Below are 17,265 nucleotides of genomic sequence, written 5' to 3'. Positions count from 1 at the left end.
CATTCAGGTGCCCCTGTGACAACACATTTCTTGAGAACACTTTTATATTTCATCCTCACACCAATCTTTTTTATCACCCCCATTTTTATTTATTTATTTATTTATTTATTTATTTATTTATTTATTTATTTATTATTTAGAGTAAGCAGGGTTGGGGCAGAGGGAGAGAGGGGTAGAGAGAATCCCAAGCAGGCTGTGCACTGTCACAGAGCTTGATGCAGCCCCAGAACCCACAAACCATGAGATCATGACCTGAGCCGAAATCAAGAGTTGGATGCTTAACCGACTGAGCCACCTAGGCGTCCCATTGCCCCATTTAAAAAAAAAAAAAAAAAACAGGCACAGGGAGGCCGCATAACTTGCCAGAGTTCTCCCAACTAGAAAGCAACAGGTTTGGGATTTGAACCCGGACATTCAGATGCTACCCCCTCTCCCAGCCCCCAAGCCTGAGCAAGCCCAGCCTGAAGGCCTCCGCCGGGAGTCTATAGCCTGGCATGCGACATGGGTTCCCCAGCTCTCCAGATGTGTGTGCTTGCACTTCAGCTGGACTTGTGCTGTCTTCTCCACCAGCCTCAGAGTTTCCTGCCTTTGGGTGGCTCCATTAGTCACACTCCGTCTGAGAGCCTGGGGATTGTCTGAGTGGGAGCGGAAACAACGTCGTATTAATCAGGTCAGTCTGATTAATCAGTTCAGGCCCGAGCCTGCCGGAGTGTGGTTGATGCCAGAAAAGATAATTCGCAGAAAAACCAGCTTCTTGCTGCTTGAAACTGTCCTGGCAGGAGCATGACTCCGCAGTGACAAACATTTCTCAAAAGGAGAGTCACACATACCCAAGTGAATAGCCAGGAAGCTCACGGCCACAGGCAGCACAGGGCAGGGGAATCTGCAAGAGGCAGCTATGTGCTATTGACGTAGCAGAGTGAGGAAGCAGGGACTCCTTCAGGGGATAAAGACAGATTTCCTCTGAGGCTGGCCAGCTGTGCTCATTGGAAGAACGAACTGGAAAAACAGTAATTTTTTTAAAGTAGATAATCTGTGCACATTCTAAATATGCGCATATTCTTCCATTAGTGTGAGTTTGCAGTGAAGACGCATCTGGCCTGTGCACTTTTGTGTCACTCAGGGTCTTGGCAGGAAGCGGACGCAAGGTCAAGCAGGGTGACCGAGGAGAGGTTAACACAGGGGACGGTTTTTAATGATGTGGGGATAGAGTTAAGGGAACCAGCGCAGGAGTCTGCAGCACCCTGGGCCTGGCGTCGTCGCTGCCCCAGGCTGGAGGGGGCAGAGGAAGAGCAGAGTAGGACAGGGACTCCGGCAGGAGCTAAAAGGAAGCAGCCAACCTGAAGCTACCCTGGCAGGGGGATAAATACTCCCTCCTCCTCACTCTCTTGCCATCTTCTGATCCCAGTTAGTGCTTCCCATTGGCCAAACCCAACAGAAGCCAGAGGGCAAGGGAGGCCGGTGATCCGATCCAGGGAGCAGGATGGAGACGGGTGGACAGTGGATCTGGATGGGCCGATAAAAAGTCCTCGGCACTTTTCTGGCCCTCAGGAAACAATCCCTTTCAACCATCCCATCAGCTGCCATTTCCGGGCCCTTCAGCGGCCTCCCTAACCCAGACACTGGGAAAATGTAAATGCCGAGACCGAAATCCCATGAGAGACTGGAAAAGAAATGGACGTGAACGTCACTTATGCCAGGTATGGAGAAATTCTGACCACGTCTCCGGAGTCCAGCCCATTGTGGGAGATGATTGCTGTGGGCAAGGAAGATGGTTATTAGCGCAGTGTCTCAGATCAGCATTCCATGGGCCGTAATTTGCCATTCCCTGGGACCAGGAAGGTTCTGGAAAACAATGCATGCTTCATTTTAACATGGTGAGCTGTAGGTTGTTTGCAAGGCCAGTGCCAGGTTTTGTTTACAAAACAACAAATTCTACTGCTCCTGCCAATGACTGGGCAGCTTGACATCAAGAAAGGGCAGAAGTCGAGCCAGAAGGTGACGTTGCAGGCAGGGCGACGAATCTCTTTGCTTCCCCAAATCTAGCATCTTCCTAGGGAGAGCACAGCCAGAGATGCCAACCCCATCTTCCACAGGCCGATTCTGGATCTTTCAGTGAGTAGTATAGGTGCTATGCTGTTCGGTCTCTAAAGACTAAAGCATGAATCCAAACAGAGCTTTGCTTTAATCGAAGAGTATTTATCCTCGTGAGAGGTTCTGTGTTTGGAGATCTGTAAGCAGAGACTGTGTGCTAGAAAAAGGCAGGGAGAGAGGGCCACCAGACACTGCCACACCATTCCAACTCCAGGGGACACCATCCGGTCGGTTCCAGTGTGTATGGGCCCCCCGGAACCGTGCGTCGTGGCAGCCCGGACAGGATTCCCTTGGTAATAACCTTTCCACATGGCATGCGCGGTTTGTACCCCTGGAAGCCAGAATCCTGCATCTGGCAACTGACGATGGGCTTTAGAACACCCCACTCCTTTCCTGGGGGACGGGACACGATTGCTGCAAGAACAGCTTCCCTTAAGACTCTCTCAAGTCCTGCTTCAGACACTCAGAACCGAGTGGCCTCAGGTAATTCACTGAATCTCAGCTTCCTGATCTGTAAATTGGAGAGAATAAAACTACTTGGAATTCAAAGAGAGCAGCGTGCATAGGCACTAAGGACAGTAAGCATTCAAAAGACAAGAGCCGTGTAGAAGAGGGTATTGGGAGGAGACAATAATAACAGCTAACATCTACCGAACCCTAATATCTGCTGGGTGTCGAGCTAAGGGCTTTGCCTGATTTAATTGTGGAATCGTTTCAACCCCCTTTTGAAGGGGTGTCCCCATTTCGCACGTGAAGAGCTAGGCACAGAGAGGTTAAGGGACTTCTCCAAGGTCACCCTACTGATAGGTAGCAGAGCTAGGACTCTAATTCAGACACTGGCTTTGGAAGGCAAACTTTTTTTTAAATTTATTTATTTATTTTGAGAGAGAGAGAGAGAGAGAGAGAGAGTGCACGCACACGCATGCATGGGGAACGGGCAGAGAGAGAGAGAGAGAGAGAGAGACAGAATCCCAAGCAGGCTCCGCAATATCAGATGTGAGACTCGATCTCACCAACCGGGAAATCATGACCTGAGCCGAAATCAAGAGTCAGACACCTAACCCACTGAGCCGCCCAGGGTGCCCCTGGAAGGCATACTCTTTAACAAGTACTCTCAGCCTGGCAACTTTTGAAAAGCATATGTGCATTTTTATGGCCTGAATAGTTAATCCAGAAAACTCCATGTGTGAAGATGTTGCAAGAAGGAGGAAGATGTCGCACCAGGGGCCCCATCCAGCCTCTGCTTCCCCTGCCTTTCCTGCTGAGGTGTCCTCTGCCCTCTTGTTCACTGTCCATCTCCCTCCAGAGACTCCCCTAGGGGCCAGGTCACAAAGTGAGCAGCTTTGAGCCACCCAGAGGGGTTAGCAGAAGGTGAGCTATCTCTCCATCTCTTTACGTCCCCTGCCTGCTCTCTGACTGCCCTCCGTCCTAACCCCTGACCGCCGGTCCTAATGACCAATGGCACAAGTCTGCAGACTCCCGCAGTGACCATTCCCAGACACTCAGTTCACAAATAGGAATGGGGTGCCGTCCTCTGAGCCAGGCGCTGGGCCGGGAGTGAGAGTCCTACAGAGAGACGTCTGTGCGCCAATGACCCCCGTGGACGGTGCAAAAGACACTGAGAAGGGGTCAGGGGAGCAGAGCACAAATTGCCTGGAACAGTCGTCAAGGCCCGGTAGCAGAAGTGACTTCTGGGTCTTAAAACTGGGGCTGGAGTTCAGAAGATGGGGACAGGAGTTCTTGTGGGTGGAGGGGGACACAGGAGTTGATGTGAACGAGCAGAGGTGCTGAGGGAACAGCTAAGGCTGGCTTGGCACAGACTGCTGGCTCTGGGCTCACCTGCCTGAGTTTGAAACCCACTGCCTCCACTTATTACCCGTGTGACCTTGGACTCATTACTTGACCTTTCTGTCCCTTATTCCCCCATGTGTAAAATGGGGGTGATAATGGTATGTACCTAATAGGGTCATCTAAGCCCTTGGCACAATACCACAAGCCCTGGCTGCTGTTTTTGCTGTTATCCCTGAGCCCGAGGGGCAGAGGGGGAGACTGACTGCCTCCTCAACTGCCCTCCTTGACCTCCACAGCAGGAGGTCTGTGTTGTGACTCAGGCACACTCAGGCCCTGGGAAGCACCAGCACCGGAATCCAGGAAGCAGCAAACCTAAGTGCAGACTCCTGGAGGGGGGCGCCCCGCTGAGGTCAGGGGAGGTGCCAGGGGAGGTGCCGAGAGGCTCAGGGCGGCAACGCGGTACCGCATTTACTGAGCGGCTACCGATGTGCTGGCGCTAAGGATAAGGACCCGCAAAGTACAGGAAGGTCGCTTCATGGACTCTTCTCTCAGCTTCCCCAGGGATGTGGCTGGAGAAGGAACCTTGTCCTTCTGCAGCCAAGACCAGTCTGGCCCACCCTGGCCACCCAGAGCCTGTTCCGGGGACACGGTTGTAGTGGGTGGGGAGTGCTGTGCCTCTAGGACAGGTCTGAGCCACTGCGGTTCCTCCTGGCAGGCGCCTAGCCTGTGGCCTGCGGTCAGAAAGGCTGGGTAAGGACCCGGCAGGGCTGGGTGTGCCCGACCGTCAGGAGCGGGAAAGGGGGAGAGGATAGAGGAAATCAGGGCACAACGAGGAGGAGGAGGGCCCGGTCAGGAAGTGGACCCGCCGGTGTTCCCAGACCACCCCTGCCAGCAGTGCCCACCCTGCTTGCTGGGCGTCCGCCCTAGGAGGGGGCGCCGACAACGCGCGGGGTGACTGCGACCCACACGCGGGCCCTTCACCGCGCAGGTAGGTCCCCCACCCCCGTTGCGCCCCCCCCCCCCCCCGCAGCTGGGCCTCTTCCTCTCGCCAAGGTCGTGGGGTCCCTGGCGCGCCCGCAAACTGCTTGCGGACAGCGGCCGCGTCCTGGGCACTGGCAGCCAGTTCCCCGCCTTCTCCGAAGCGGCCCCACGAGCGCGCGATGACGCTTCGGGCCGGTGGGGCCACCTGTGCGTGCGCGGAGCGCAGCCACCAAGCGTGGGAGCGACCTCGTGTGCGCAGGGGATGGGGGGGCGGGGGGCAGAGCGCGGGGCGGGCACGTGCGGGAGCGGCCGGGTGTGCGCGCGCCGGGCGGGGCGGAGGCGGCCAAGTGCGGGCGCGCCCTGGGCGAGCGGTACGGGCAGACGCGGCTGCGGCCAGGCCCCGCCTGGCCTGGTGTCTGCCCCTGAGCGCCGGCGCGTCCCGGCCCCCCTCCGCGGTAGAGTGTCTCCTCCCGCGGTAGCTGCCTGGGTTAGCAGCCACCCCCTCGGCTGGCTCTGTGGCCACCTGGTAATTAACACACACACACACACACACACACACACACACACAGCTAACCCTTCTTTTCCCAGAGCTCGGCAGCACAGGGGACCCAAGATTCAGCGTGGGCCAGGCTTTCCCTTCCTTCCCCCAGGCCTGCACGGTGTCTTTTACGTGAAGGGCAGGTGTCCGGCACAGGGAAAGCTTGTCTGCGATTGGCCGAAGGAGCGCCCGGATGAGGTTGGCAAGGCCACCTGCCTGGCAATTCGTGGGCCCGGGTACTCCTCAAGCTGGAGAACAGTGACGCGTTGGCCAAAAGGCACAGGAAGACACTTTGGGATTCAAGAGGAGAAAAAGAGGAGGGAGCACTGATTTGGAGCCAGAGGCAGGTCACTTCCTGTGGCTGGGCCTCTGTGAAATGGAAATAACTACTTTAGTGAGGACAAAAGAGATGTGAGAATGTTACAGATCTGAGATGGTGAGATTGTGTTGTTCTCCCCGCAGGTAAGCTTCCAAAGAGAGGATGGTGGAAAAAGGATTCCTAAGCTTAACAGGGGATGCCGGGCTGGAAGAGTGTGGATGCTATAATGAGAGCTCAGTTCCAGAGCGAGATGACGGGAGTGCAAATCTCAGCTCTTACTCTTAGGAGAGCGATCACCTTAGCAAATCAGCTACCCTCTTTTTAAGCCTCCGTGTGATTTTCTACGAAATGGGCATGATAGTTGAGCCTACTCCCTAGGGTGTTACGAGATCATACTGGAGAAGATCTCGCCTTGAAAGCCTTGCAGAGCCCCTGAGTGTTAGCTAGGAGTCTTATTATTACCGTCAGGTTGCACCCTTCTGGGTACAGCGCACACACCATAGGGAGAGAAGACTCAGGGAAACGGTAGAAAGCGGGTTTTATCTTTCCTAGCTGGCCGGTCTCAAACAAGATACCTTACCTCTCTGAGCTTTAGTATGTCGTGGGAAAAATGGAGATTATTATATCCACCTCACAAAGTTGTTATAAAAGTTAAAATAACCATATGAGCGAAACCAGCACATGATAAGCCCTCACCTGATTTTGGAGAAAAAGAATACTTGTGTTCCAGTTTTTACTGCTGCCTAACACACCAGTTTAAAGATAATGGCTTAAAATAACAGTACTCAGCTATTTTGCTCAGGAAGCTGTGATTTGGGCAGGGTTTGGTGGGCGTGGCTTATCTCTGCTCCTTATTGCGTCAGCTGATACGGCGGCGCTGGCGCCAGAGAATCTTCTGAGATCACACACTTGTGTGATCCTGGCTGCCAGCTGGGACTGGGGCTAGGGTCTTGGTTCCTCTCAACGGGGCCACTCCAAGAGGCTGCTTGGGCCTCCCCATGACATGGCGCCCAGGTTTCAAGAGCAACTCTCCCAAGTGATAGGAAATGGGGGTTTATGGTCTCTTCAGCCGTGGACTCAGAAACCAGCACAGTGTGTTTCCACTTCATTCTACTGACCATGTAGCCACAGAGACCACCACCATTCAAGGGGGAGGGGACTTAGACTCCATCTCTCAATGAAAAAAGCATCAAACGATTTCCAACTATCTTGACTGTACCACAACTTGAAAGTCTTTTTTTAATTTTTTCTGGGTGCCATGGTGACAAATTAATTCATCCTCGCAAAGGAGAAGACCAGCAGAGATCCAGATATCCATAACGAGGGCCTTATCACAGAGCCTGTTTCGGTCACGGTCACTTTCTTGGGGCCTGGTTCCGGAATGAGGGAGCAGGCCTCCTATACAGTGGCTTCTCTAGATCTGTTTCCCGGGAACCTCTCTGCTAGCCCCTTGTCTTTAAAACCGGAGGGAGAAGCCAGGCAGGGGATAATTTGGATTCAGAAAAGTAGATTCTAGCAGGTGGCCCAGGCTGAGTATAATGAACATCTATGTAGCACTCAGTTCCCTGGAGAAATCTGTTTGTTTTTCACGAGGGTTGCTGCTTGGGTGCTTGGGGAGTGACTGTTGTCCTACATTATTAGGTTATTAACTGATGGGTTGGAGCCCCGGGGGGTGGGGAGGCAGGAGGCCAGAGAGGGCAGCAGGCCCTAGGAGTCGCCATGGCAACCTTCAGGTCTGTGGTTTTGTGCTTTGGCTCCAAGCAGGAAGGATGTCCCAGACGGCTGAGACCTTCTCAGAAAGACCACAGACTCTCCAAAGAGAGACCAACGTCTCTCTTTCGGCAGTAGGTTTCCACCGTGATGCATTCTCACACGTGGCCACCCACCAGTGTCTTCAGAGTCGAAACCAACCCTCTTCCTGTGGCCTGCCCCAGTCTCTTAGCTCCTGACTTCAATTTCAGCCACACTGGGCTGCAGAAAGAAACGGATTTTAGATTCATTTATTCATTCAAGCATTCAACACATTTCTGTTGTGCGTTTATTTTGGGCCAAACCACCTTCTCCCTAAGAGAGAACAGAACAGACCCAGCTCCTCCTTCCGCACGGGCTTACTGTCTGGAGATGGAGGTGGGCATTAGCACATAATCATACAGATTCCCATGCACTGCATTGATAGTTACTAGAATACAATGAATTTATTTTTTAAATATTTTATTTATTTGGGTTTTTTTTTAATTTTGGAAAAAGAGAGTGCAAATGGGGGAGAGGGGCAGAAAGAGAGGGAATGAATCTTTTTCTTTCTTTGTGTGTGTGTGTGTGTGTGTGTGTGTGTGTGAGAGAGAGAGAGAGAGAGAGGGCGCAAGTGAGTGAGGGGCAGAGAGAGAGAGAGAGAGAAGCCGGGCTTGCTCGAAGCCGGGCATGTGTTCACCTGAAGCGGGGGTTGAGCTCACCCAGTACAGCACTTGAACTCATGAACCGTGAGATGGTGACCTGAGATGAAGTCAGATGCTTAACCGACTAAGCCCCCCAGGGGCCCAAAAATACAGTGGATTTAGACTTGACTTGAATCCCGGCTCTGCCAGCCCTGTGACCCTTGGTGTGTTCGGTGGTAAAGCCGGGATGATAATATTTACCTCCCAGGGTTGCTGCAAGGCATCAGCAAGGCATGTTGTGGGATACACAGAGCCTCGCACGTAGCAGTAACTCTGAGTATGTAAGCACCCGCCCGGTGTCCCCTCGTCCGGTGCCTGTTTGTCATTTGGAACTCATTGGCCGCCTTCTTTCTGTATGGAGAGCCCCGGTCCCAGCTCCCTGGCAGTCACAGTCCTCCAGCTGGCCAAGGAAGGATGAAAAGAACCCAAGGAGGGATGTGTGCAGCACATTAAGCTGGGCCTGAAAGCCGTGGTTCTCGGACTTTGGCGTGTGTCAGAAAAACCCAGAGGTATTGCTCAAAGTGCCGCCTCTTGGACCTCATCCCTCAGTGATTCTCAATCAGTGACCCAGGGCAGGGCCTGGGAATACTGATGCAGGTTTGCTGGAGCTCCCCGGGGAAACGGGATTGGGCCTGAAAGACTAGGGAGCAGAGGCCGGGAAGTGGGTGGGCCCTGTGTTGGGACTCAGAGCGAGGGTGATGGGCCTTCTCCCTTCCTTCACACTTCGGCCACCTCTGCCCACCTCACCCGCCCCGCGCCCCCCCCCCTTCTCTCAGGGCACCAGCTCAAAGCCCATCCGCACCCAGAGGCTCTATCCCAACTCACCACAGATGGCTCCACGTCTCACAGATGGCTCCATCATTCACGCCAACATTCCAGAAGCACTGCTCTATAGGGTTTTAGATAAGTGCGATGTGGTGGTGTGGTCAGCAGAGATAATGACCCTCAAATGATGTCCAGTTCATAGTCCCTGGAGACAGTGAGTATGTTACCTTACACGGCAAAGGGAGATTAATTAAGATAGCAGGTAGAATCAAGGTTGCTAATGGGCTGACCTTTAAATAAGGAGACTGTCCTGGATTATCCAGGTGGGCCCAGGATGATCGCAAGGGTCTTTAAAAATAGAGGAGGGGAGCAGCAGGGTCAGAGTCAGAGAAGAAGATGTGAGGCTGGGAGCAGAGGCCGCGGTGACACAGTGCGACACGAACTCAACCCGCCACTGCTGGCTTGGAAAACGAAAGCCAAGGAATGCTGGAAGCCTCTAGAAGCTGGAAAAGGCAAAGAAATGGATTTCCCCTAGATCTTCCGGAAGAAATGCAGGCCTGCCAATACCAGTGAAACCAATGTCAGACTTCTGACCACTAGACTCTAAGACAAGAAATTTGTGTTGTCTTAAGCCACTAAGTGGGTGGTACTTTGTTCTGGCAGCAACAGGAAATTCATACAGTGGTCAAGAGTCATTGGTGCCAAACAGCTCTACTCTTTCCCAGCTATGCGAGTCGGGGCGAGTTGCTGGCATGCTGGGTCTCCGTGGACCGAGACAGGGATAACCCTGGCTCACAAGGTTGGTGCCAGCATTAACACAGGAAGCATCTGAGAAGTGCTCATCCCAGGTACTAAGCACATGCTTCCACAATGGCAAGGACTATGCTCTTTGGCCCTATGTTGCCTCCACTTCTTCTCTGACCCCACCAGGGCCGTGGTGCCAGGTGCTCTGGAAGGTTCTCTGCTGGTTCTTTTCCTTGGTCCTTGGAGCCATCCTTACTTCACACCTGGCCACCTTTGAACCTGCAACAATATTGCACCATGTGTTAGCTCCCCTGATGTAAGCCTGTGCTTACAGCCTGTGCCGCTGATGTAGAAGGCCTGGGGAAGGCCAAGGCTGGCCTTCAAGACACAAGTCAGCAAAGGTCCCTGGTGTCAAACAGCCGATGGCTCATGATAAGACACTGGTACTTGTCAGAGCCCCCGGGGAGCCTCCGAGGTCGTTACCCCAACCAGCCCCAAATCGGGAGAGTAGCCATGGGGATAAGGTAGTGCACCATAAAAAAATACCTCACCAAGTTAGCCTGCCCACCCTTCACCCTTTCTAGGGGAAAGCGGACCATGGGGCAGGACCTTCTAGCCTGTCACTTCCATCATCACCATCCTCATCACCCCTGGATCCTCACTAACATGGAGGACCTACTGAGTGCCAGGCTGAACCTCATCTCCTTTGGTTCTCACAGAAGGCCAGTGGTCACAGGGTATGCGATTTCTCAAGGTCACATAGCCAGACAGTGGCAGCCCGGGGATCTAACCTGCACAGTCTGGTCCAGAGCCTCTGCTCTTAACCTTCATCCCGTGCCCATGGCATTGCTGCCATGTGCTGGACGGCTTGCATGGTGCCACCAGCTCAGGGCAGACTCTGAAGTCCTCCCTATGATGAGTCTCAGGCTGTCTGGATTCTAAGAGCCAGGGGTGCCCGAGAGCCTTCTTGCCTATGGTCCTGTTGCCCTCAAAATAGCCTCCAGAGTGGCTCAGAAAAGTCCGCCAGCCCCTCAGAGCCAAGGTTGTTGGAGGAGATGTTTATGCTGGGGGCAGACAGGTCTTCCCAGGGCTCAGTCCAACCTTCTAGGGCAGCCATTCTACTGGGGGCCTACAGGGCTTCCTGTCTGCTGTCACTGAGGGCTGAGAGATGGAGACAGTGAATTCAGGTGGCAGGCGTGGTCCAGTTTATGTCCTGTGGCTTTTCAGGATGGAAGGAGACACTGAGGTGGCCCCTAGCAGCCCCTATGAGGTCACCGTACCCCACAGAGCTCAGGCATTCTGGCCCTTCACTAAACTCCCCGTTCTGCTCAGCTGCAGCTCTAAGATACTATCACTTTGGGCTTAAGGACAGAAGTCTGAATGCAAGGAGGCAGTCCAGGGGCTTCTCTTGAGGCTGTGTTTTTATTACAAACTCATTACTTTGTACTTAGTTACAGGTTTATTTAGTGAGGTTTGGGCGACTCGAGGTTATGGGGCCCCTAGGGCCCCTCAGGCCCCTGCTTGATGCTTTGTGTTATCACACTTTCTAGGCCTTCTTTCCTGTTTTAGGTTCAAGACAAAATCCTGGCAGCAAAGGAGAACACAGCACGGGCTCCTTTTTCTCTTACTTGAGTGGGTGTCTCCGAGGATGTGGGCTCAGCTGACTTGAGTAAAACAAAAGCGCCACCCGCCCCCTGCGTGTGCGTGTCCTATTAGGCCGGGCCCCCCTGCAGAAGGAGCCAGAGACATTCTCTCTGGCCTGTGTGTCCACCGGGTGGTCAGGCATTCACCACTAAGTCAACCCTGCCCTCCTCACCCACGCATTCCTTCCTGTGACATCAGGAAACGCCAGCCACGCTTCCGCGGCTCCAGAAGAACATCTGTGTCGAGAAGCATTTGCTCGGAGGGCCTGGGCCCAACCCAGGGGGATTTGTTTTTCCTGAGACCCCTACCGAAACGGTCCCCCCAAAAGACTACAGCGATTCACCCTCTGGAGAGGACGAGTCCCACAGATCACCCAACGGGGCAGGGAGAACGCACTTTCTCAATGACCCCCATGCGTGGCAGACGTTGGCTTTGTGGCCCCAGCAACGTGTCCCATGATGCAGCTTCCAAGGAGAGTTCTTCAAAGGGAGGCTATGCCAAGACAGCATGACGTCTGAAGTCGCCAGCGTGTTCTGAGAAAATCACGGCTCTGTCATTTAGCTGTAAGGCCCCGGTTTAGAGCCTTTGCCCTTCTGTGTCTGAGTGTCCCCATCTGTAAGATGAGGGGGCTGGGCTGCGTAACCTCCAGGGGGGTCTTCCAATCCCGCTGTGCTGACCAAGCTTAGTAAATGCTCCTGAGAGACAGAAGACCCCGTGAAACCAGAGCCCTGTGCTTGCTCTCTGCTCTGGGCCGTGCTATTTTAAAACATCGATGCTTGCCTTCTTCATAGCCCGGAACCTTCCCCGTTGCCCTGGCTCTATCAGTCTGCAGAACAGGATCCAACTTGCCTCCACCACCACATCAGTGCTTCTCCACCTGGCCGCCCACTGGAATTGTCCTGAGATCTTTGAAAAACATTGGTGCTGGCATCTCACCGCCAGAAAGGGTGATTTAATTCATCTGAGGTGGGGCGTGGGCATTAGTATTAATTTTTATAAGTCCCCCGGGTATGTTCTTAGGTGAGTTGCGACCCACTGACCCAGATGTTGGTTGTTTGCCGCTGAAGGGTGACAGCCCGGGGCTGGGGGCGGAAACAGTCCCCTTCCCCTGTCCTTGCCGGCCGTCCCATCGTTCTTGCCGGTGTCCGCAGCATATTCTAGCATTGGCTTGTCTGAACGGCTCAAGCAAGGACTCCTGGGGCAGGGGTTCGACACCCTGTAGCTCCTCTCCTGGTATCTTGTAGGTGCTCAAGGTGGTTTGATGGGTAGAATTAGTGTGGTTAGCTCCTCCTGCACCCCCCACCCCCACCCCACTCCCCAGGACTCTTGCCCCTAACTCAGGCTTTCACATTCCTGGCAAGGTCTCTCCCTGCCCCCCTGGGGTCTGGAAGCATTTGGAGGATGCGGATGGTGGAGGGAGCAGTCCCCCCCTGCTCTCATCCTTGGCTGGCAAGTGTTCCTCGGCAACCACCCAGCCTGATACCGGATCGGAGTTCACATGATTCTGCCTCAGCTCGGGAACGGGCAGCCTCCAGCTGGGATTTTCTAGACCGAGCTGGGAGGTGTGGTCTGTGGGAAATCTCCGGAGGGGAAGCGCGGGTCCTGGCTGCAGAGTGGCCTGCTTGGGGCCCTCCACCAGGCCTGGCAAGGTGGGTCCCGTCTCCTCCCCCGGGACTCTCCAGGGCCAGAGGAAGCCCGGCTATTTGAGGTTTGAGGGCAGTGCTCAGCCGAGTAGACAGAGAAGAGCCAGATTCCCCCTTTGCTGCCGCTCCCTGCCTGCTCTTCACCTGGCGTCAGAGACCATCGCCTTCCCGGGGTCTGGAGGCTGAGAAGGCGGGGGATCAGCCCAGTTGTTTCCAAACTGAGGATCGTGACTCATTAGTGGGTCAGGAAATCAATTTAGTGTAGAAATGATCAGAGTGCGTCGCAAGTAGTGGGGTAAGTATTGCTTCGGGGAAGTTTTATTCTCTGTATGCACGTGTGTGTGTGTGTGTGTGTGTGTGATGTCTGTGTGCTTGGTTACAATGTCAAATGTATCCTTGCTATGCTTTGTGGTCAGAAGAGCTTAAAAGGCAGCAAATCAGTGCCGTGATGCCTGGGTTCTGGGTCCTGGATTCAGATTCGCCCGACTTACTGTGTGAACTTGAGCCACTGGCTTAGGCTCTCTGGGCTTCAGGTTCTGTGAAATGGGATAGCAGTGCGAGCCCCACCTGCCCCAGAGCGACTGCCTGAGCCCAGATGGGACTGAACTTCCCAACAGGGACAAGGGCTTGAGAAATGAGATTTTCTCCTTGTTGTTGTTGCCCGAGTGAGGCTGTTTGGGAGCAAGATGGGACTCAGGAAGCCTGCAGCCTGATTTCTACTCCCGTCCCAGAGGGAAATGTCAGCCTCTGAAAGCAGGTGGAAGTTTGACCAGCTAAAAGGAAGGGAAGCTGGGTGCGCAGGAAACTCCCTGCTCCGTGGGCTCGCGGCTCCGTGAGTAGCCGTCTGTGTGCGTGCCTGTGTGCAGCACGCGGAAGAAACGGCGACAGATTAGATCACTGTTTATGCACCGGCTCCAGGCCAGCATCAGGCACCTCCGCCTTCTGGCTGGGGATGTGCAGGAGGCTCTCAGCTTGCGTCAAAAGGCGCTTCCTTCCTTTCAGGGCTAATTTTTCTTGGTCGTTAAGGTCCTGGAAGACCTTTCTCCGTGCCGACGAGCATTTGTAGAAAGATTTGCTTTCAGGGGTCGGTTGTGTCGTGGATAGTCCGTGGATTTCTTAGCTGGATGATGAAGCGTTTGAGGTAGATGCAGAGACTCCTTGTGTTCATTCTCCGCCCCTCCCCCCGCCCCTCGGGCCACCACGGACTGGGCGCACTTTGGGTGCTGAGGACATGGGTGACCCGGTAGACATCTGCCGGGTGCAGGGGAGCAGGCCCGGGAGTAAGCCCGGTGGCCCTCCTGGTGGCATCTGAGGACCGGAGCTTGGCGAAGCCTGGGGGTGGAGGGTGGTTGCTCACGGATCACCGTGATAGACAGAAAGGGGACATGACACAGGGTTCATGTTCACAGAGTTTGGGCCGGTCTGAGCTCCAAACCTAGCCTACCACATCGTAACTGTGGAATCCTAAGCGGGTTGGTTCATTGCTCTGAGCTTCAGTTTTTTCACCTGTCAAATGAGCACTGATGAGAGTGGTATTGAAAGGGAGCGAATGTGCGGAAATGTGCCTGGCACGTCGAGCCCTCTCGGCCGATGTGGCTTGGTTCTTCTATTCCATCTAGGTTTTCCCATTCACGGAACACTTTTGCATCCACTGTGTCCCTTGATTTTTGAGGAGGAAGTTTCTTATGGACACCAGGTAGAGAAGGGACCCTCCTGGCAAGGTGGAGTTTCTATCTGGGGGTACCTGTCCTCAGGAACTGGTAGAAGGGAAGGTTGGCTGTGATAAGACCTGAGTGCAAAAGCTGGACCCTCTGACCAGCTCTGGAGGCTTGAGCAGATGCCAGGCTTCTGAAGAGGAAACCCCAGTAATCCTTCCTCCTTACTTTTCTATTTCTATTAATGATACCCCACTGTCCCAGCACCCAACCTCAAACCCATCTACCTATCCAGTCACCCATCTATCCATCTCTCTCCCCATTAACCCATCCATCTGTCTACCCCTCACCCATCTAGCTATACTTTTTTTAATTTTTAATGTTTATTTGAGAGAGAGAGACAGAGAGTGAGCAGGGGACAGGGAGAGAGACAGAGACACAGAATCAGAAGCAGACTCCAGCCTCTGAGCTGTCAGCACAGAGCCCGATGTGGGGCTCGAACCCACGAACTGTGAGATCATGACCTGAGCCGAAGTCGGACGCTCAACCGACTGAGCCACTCAGGTGCCACCCGCCACCATCTAGCTGTTTACATATTCATCCACCCACCCACCCACCCATTCATCCATCTGTCTACCCATTCACTCATTCATTTATCCATCTACCTCCTCATACATTCATTTATTCATCCACCTACCCATCTGTCCATCCATTCACCTATCCACCCACCTAACAAATAATTTTTGAGAGCTTATAAGGACCAAGCACTAAGGAACATCTCAGATTTGTCCCTGACTGGGGTCCCTGCCCCCTACCTCCCTTCTAATTAGTTGTCAGTTTCTGTAGCTCCTTCTTGTCTCCTCTCTGGCCATGCTTCCTCATACCTAGACCCAGTCATGCCAAGCTACTCTCAGTTCCCCAAACGTGCCCATTGTCTCTCTCACATTTGGCCTGTTGCACACATTGTTTCCACAGGCAGAAACTCCCTTCTGCTTGGGTAGCCCTTCCCCCTTCTTCTGTCTTAGTCTGACTTGCCGCTCAGGAAGGCCTCTCTGGCTGGGTCAGGTTACCTCCCATGAGCTCCCTTAAAGTCCTGTGCTCTCCTTAGGAGCTGGTCTCACCTGTCTTCTCCGCTGTCTCATGAGAGTAAAAGCAACTTGAGTTTCACTAAGTGACAGTGTCTAGGGCAGTGCCTTCCATACAATAGATACTCAAGTGTCTGTTGTATGAATGAATAAGTGAATGGATGGACAGATGGATGGATGCACGAAAGCATGGTTGCATGGATGGTTTAGAGGATGGCATTAAGGGCGGTCAGATGGAGCTAGGAAATCCAACAGGAGGCCATTGTACCGATGCTGGGGGTGAAGTCTTGACCAAGTCAATCTAGGGCATTGGTGTAGGAAATGAAGAGGAAGAGATTGATGTGGGAAATATTCAGGAGTTGAAAATGGTAGAACTGGGTAATTAATTGGATGCTTTGGATGAAGATAAGGGAAGAAGCCAAAGGCCATTCATCTGTACAGGTAGAGATGCCCCTTCCAAGAGGCCGTTAGTGCAGAAAATGATGGAAGGGGGCTGGGCCTCATCATGGAGCATGTCTTGTGAGGCAGCGGGAAGCTGGTTACGTCCACTGTCCGCCTGGTGGGAGGCCTGGAGTCGTCAGAGTGCAGATGGGGTTGAAACCACAGAGGGAGGCTGTCCCACAGAGGCCGTGTGTGGAGTGAAAAGAACAAACCAAATTAAACGTGAGTATGAGGGGGGCTCACAGTACCACTGTATGCTGCCTCGAGCGGTAGTCATTTGTGCGTGCTGTTCTGTCTTATGAGACTGGAGGCTCCCTGAGGGTGGGAGGAACACAGAGGAACTGGACTCTTGGACAAGCCACTCCATCCCTCAGTGTCCTCTTGCCTAAAATGGGGAAAATAACAGGGCTGTAGTGAAGATGGGTGAGAGGGCAGAGGTGAAACGCTCTGTAAACTGCAGAAGATTTTGCAAATATGAGGTGTAAGAACCCTGACAGATCCAGTCCCTATTTCTTGAGAGAGCGAATCAGGCTGTTGACCTCCCAAAGGCTGCATCCTGGTTCTGCCCATAAGGGTTCTGTTGGGTCGTTAAGTTCCCCTTACAGCTACCTCTGCCTCCCAGCTTGGGAACTCGAGGTATCAGGATACTTATCCTGCCCCTATCAGGACTCAGATCCCAGACTTTCTAGAGCTTTGAGTGCCTTGCTACTCAGAGTGTGGTCAGCAGGCTGGCATACCAACACCACATAGGAGCATATTGCAAATTCTCAAGCCCCACCTCAGACCCACTGGATTAGACATTCGGTAGGTAAGGCTCAATAATTTCAATAAGGTTTTTTTTTTTTTTAAGTTTATGTATTTATTTTGAGAGAAGAGAGTATGAGCGAAGGAAGGGCAGAGAGGGAGGAAGAGAGAATCCCAAGCAAGCTCCACACTGTCAGCACGGAGCCCGACACAGGGCCTGAACTCGTGAACTGCGAGATCACAACCTGAACCGAAATCAAGAGTCGGACGCTTAACCAGTTGAGGCGCCCCTCAAAAATCTGTTTTAAACAAATCTTCCAGGTGACTCAGATGCACCTAAATATGAAAACCACGGCTCTGGAACACCCAAACCCACTTTTCGCTACAAG

General features: G+C 53.4%; 1 protein-coding gene across 2 annotated transcripts in view; it reads left to right on the top strand.

Annotated features, from left to right (window-relative positions):
• The window catches only part of GPR68 (G protein-coupled receptor 68), a 28,001-nt gene that overhangs the window by 4,699 nt on the left and 6,037 nt on the right, over positions 1 to 17,265 (top strand). Inside the window, exon 1 of one of the 2 annotated variants that reach the window (XM_042990383.1) lies at positions 12,951 to 13,246. The exons of the other annotated variant lie outside the window; for it this stretch is intronic. The gene's annotated coding sequence lies outside the window, so the exon portion shown is untranslated. Of the gene's footprint in view, positions 1 to 12,950; positions 13,247 to 17,265 lie in introns of those variants that run through there. 2 annotated transcript variants of the gene reach the window in all.

This window comes from Panthera tigris, chromosome B3 (assembly GCF_018350195.1).
Source record: "Panthera tigris isolate Pti1 chromosome B3, P.tigris_Pti1_mat1.1, whole genome shotgun sequence".
NCBI lineage: Eukaryota > Metazoa > Chordata > Mammalia > Carnivora > Felidae > Panthera > Panthera tigris.
Note: the sequence above shows the minus strand (reverse complement) of the source record. Positions and strands in the feature narration are given on the sequence as shown.